We start from the raw sequence: 4450 nt of genomic DNA on the forward strand, positions 1-4450 counted from the left end.
ATCGTGAGGGAGGTAAATCGCAGGTTATGCCTTCAAGGGTACAGGGTGGAAGGTTGCTTGTACACTTGCACTTATCTAAAAGCCAAATTCATATTTCAGGATTCGAACCCTTGACGCAGCAGTCTCAAGTAAAGTTGGATTTCTCCACCTTCCTCTTTTATCACTTGGAGATGTACACTGAGGGGTCCGAGAAGGAAAGTCCGGTGGGCATGAGATTGCGGGTGAGTTAACTTTATCCGTACAGAGTAAAGGACGTACATGCAGTTTTTCAAAAAGACGGGTGACCCACTTACCGGTTTTAGCCGGTAAAACAATTAAAGAAAGAGAAAAATATGGGCCTTCCAGGGAAAAGGTCAAATATTACACTCTGGATTCACAGAATTTCACTGATGATTGGCCCTCCGATTCGGCGACCAATCTTGTCGTCTTGTGCCACGTCAGTAATTCCTGCCGCCGTATCCTTTTTTTCTCCCTAGTATTAATTATTTCTAGCTCCATGAGCAATAAAATATAGATTTACAGTATATTTTAATAAAAATTGATGGAATATATAATTAAAATTCTGAATCCTATAAAATATATGATTAAAATTAATTACTAATTTTAATTCTTACAAAATGTGAGCTTAAGAGTTATAAAAATAGAGATAACATCACTTTCACACGATTAGGAAAAGGCTCTTCTTTCTCTATCTTTATCTTTTTCTTTTTCTTCTCAACTGCACTACGTGTATATAGAATCGAACTTCACAAGATTATACAGGCAAGACACAGCAGGTGGGATGGATGGTTCATTTTTTAGAAAATGGGGCCTAGCCCCGTGTGAGGTTTGTAAAGACCCTATGAAATAATGTCCTATACACAAAAAATTATTCTTTTCTTATTATTATTATTTTTCATTCTCCTGATCGATACTAATCTTTTTTGTTTTGTCTTTGTATTTTCGTAGACTCAATTATTAGGGTAAGTTGTATTTGTTGACTTCATGCCTAAAAGTAGATATTATTAGAAGTGATTTTCTAATTTTTATAAGATATATTATTTGTATATCGCTATATAGATTGATAATTTAAATTATAGTTATTGATTTTTTTATTTTTTCATCCTTTATGTTCTCTCTTTCTTGTCATTACTTTGTACATGAATATGTACAAAATGATGTGCAAGTAGTATTACTCAAATTTTAAATCAATAAATAAAATTATGTATTGCATGTGTTTAAGGAGGTATGAACAAGAAGAGCTTGATGAAGAATCAGAAGATCAAAGCAACAAATAAATAAAAAAATGAAGTAAAGAAATGTTAACACATGATCCATCTTCAAGTTAGTAACATTCTATTTTGATCAAAGATCGTTATAGTTGATTTGCGCTATCAAAGTTTATAACACGGACGTGATAGCAAAATAATAAAAGATATGGAGATCCAACTACGAATTGAATCGTGCATATTAATCAAGTACAAAGACACCAACCTCTCTTGTTAACGGAGGAAGGGACAACACCAATTCTCAATTCATACATAGAAAACCTTCATGTGATTCCCTCAACTTTTAGTCCCCGTTTAATGGTAATTATTATTAAAAAAAAATCGATGTTTTAAATAGTTATTTTTTGGGAAATGTGTAGCTAAGGTTGGATTTTTTTTTTAATTTTTTTTTTATGTACAAAGTATTTTATTGTGTGAATATGATTGAAAACAAGCATGAGAATTAAAGAGTTTTATTTTTAGAGGAAGACAAACGAAAAATTAATGTGATTACTATTGGATTCTGCTTGATCTTTTTTATTGGAATTCGATTAAACACATTAATTCATCTTGTTTCGTAACTTCTCAATTAATGGGTAAATCATACGATTAGTACGAAAATCTGACACAGTGTGGAACAAAAAATTCGAGCGAAGACTTTAAGAATACTAGGGCTGGACAAAACTCAAAAACCGAATTGATCCGAAAAGAGTGATTCTTCTTAAGTTAAATACCTGAATGGGTATCTAAATCAAGAACTGACAAGTTTGGTTCGACTCTCGATTTTAGACCAAATATCGAAGAACTGACTAAGAACAAAATTTTCCTCTTTTTATAATCTTAAATATGCCAAATTATTTTTTTTTTCTAAAAAAATTTAATAACTAATTAATTTAGCCCAAATCCAAAATATAATTTTTTATAGGGAAAAATTCATAATTAAGAAGTTAAGTATGACCAATTTCAAAAAAAAAAGTTTCAAATTTCAAAAATCATATATTTATTAAAATTTATGTATGATTTAATTAATAATTAATTAAATATATTAATGCAGAAATCTATACAATTTGGTCACAAATTAACGATTTAGTTAGTCACATATTATTTTTCGGTCACAGATCAAAATTTTTATATGTCATAAATTATTTTAGAGTCACAATTCAAAAATTTTATATATCACAATTTTTTCATCGATCACAAGCCAAAAATTTACAAGTCACAATTTATTTATCGGTCACAAATCACAAATATTATAAGTCACAATTTATTATACACAAATTATTGATCACAAATTAACAATTTTTAAGTCACACATTATTTCTTAATCACAATTCATTTTTTAAATGGTTAAGTATTTTTAATTGGTCACAAATTTACTAATTTAATGATCACATGACACCCAACACTTCCGATTACTATCTCGCCACTATCTTTAGTAACCCATCACCACTGTCGTCGCCAAAACCACCACACCACCACACACACCCCACTGCGGCGACCATTGTCGCCGCCGCCACCAGCACCTCCATTAACATCACCACCACCACTATCTCCATTAACATCACCACCACCTCAACAAACATAGCAACCACAATACCAACAATTGCAAAACTACCACCATACAACACAACAATTGGAAAATCACTACCAAGCATCACACCATCTAAACACACCATCACAACAACCACCACCAACCAACAAAAAAGCCCAACTAAATAGATCAGGGGATAAGAGAAATGACCCCAAAATCACTAAACCTCAAATCCATCACCGTTGCAAATTGAAGGGAGAGCCCCACTGCGCTGAAGTAGGGTGCACTGCTTTTCGTGCAATGATGGCACTGGTTCTAAGTGGTGCGTGATTGCAGTGTCGCTTCAAGGGAGGAAAGCGATGACGACGGCAGAGATGGAGGTTGTACGAGGCTGCACCGTCTCCTGGAGATGGTATCTCGTAATGCTGTCTCACAACGGTGGTGCGATGCTGCGCCATTGGCAGAGAGGAAGCAGAGCGACGCCGACGACAAATAGGAAAGAGAGTGTGGTGAGGAAGATGAGAATGAAGATAATAAAGGGAATAAGAAAATGAATTGGAGTATATTAACTAATTAATAAAATGTCTGATCTTGAAAAATGAAACTTGATGCTACCAAAAATCGTACCTATTGATTTTCTGAGCTTGACGACTGATAATGAGCACGAATGAGATCTTCCGGTACCTAAAACAAAGGCGTCGAGGTGTGTCCTCGTCGCCCCTCCAATGCTTAAGTCAGAGAGAGAATTTGTGCGCAAGGCTATGAACTGAAAATTATGTAAAACGTACCTGAATAATGATCAAGGGCTTTGTATTTATAGAGGTAGGTGGTGTGTTCATACTAGGATTCCGTAGTGCACTTGTAATAGGGCAGCTTGATTTTGCAATCTTATACCAATGAGTCCTATGCGAGATAGGAGTTTGAATTGTGGTATAACTGGGATACCAATTATTTAATAGAGTTTTTCTGGGCATAGGAGACATAGATTGAGGAGTTTAAGTCAGAATAAATTTCTCATTGGATAAGGCGTTGACGTCGGGGACATGTCGAGGACATAATCCCGAGGACACGTCGAATGATGTTCCACAAACTCTTGGGTCAAGAGCTCGGGCATGTGAAAGACATTCGGAGCACATATATCCCGAGCATACTGATACACAAATCGACGGAATAGAGTCCTCGGGTTTGTATACGTCGAGAACAGTATTTGGTAACATCAGTGGCCCCCGTGCACCTGTGCTCGATTATATGCATGAGGATAGGTGCAAAAGATCAAAATTATAGTCCTCGGTATAATGCCCCCGATAATTCATTGCAGAGGAAGGATTCGTGAGGGCTGATGTCAGATGTGGTAGTGACGCCAGTCCTAGTACAAAGGCGGTGTAACTTTTAGACCCTAGGATGTAGGACACGTGGCATGATCGAACAGTTCAGGATACGACCTTTGGCCTCCCACCCATGTTTTCCTATATAAGCCTCATTTCCTATTCATTTTTTACTTTTTCACTGTCAGTAAACCTTGTTGGAGTCGTCGAGATAAGGTGAGTCCTCTAGACTTTAAGTTGTTTGTTTTTAGAAAAGTCTAAATTTAAGATAGGATGTCGAGCAGTGATAGTAACATGTCGTCCTCGAGTTCAGGAACCCCAATCTAGGACTTAGGATAGTCAATAAT

The sequence above is a fragment of the Olea europaea genome, chromosome 18 (genome assembly GCF_002742605.1).
Source record: "Olea europaea var. sylvestris chromosome 18, O_europaea_v1, whole genome shotgun sequence".
In the NCBI taxonomy this organism is placed as follows: domain Eukaryota; kingdom Viridiplantae; phylum Streptophyta; class Magnoliopsida; order Lamiales; family Oleaceae; genus Olea; species Olea europaea.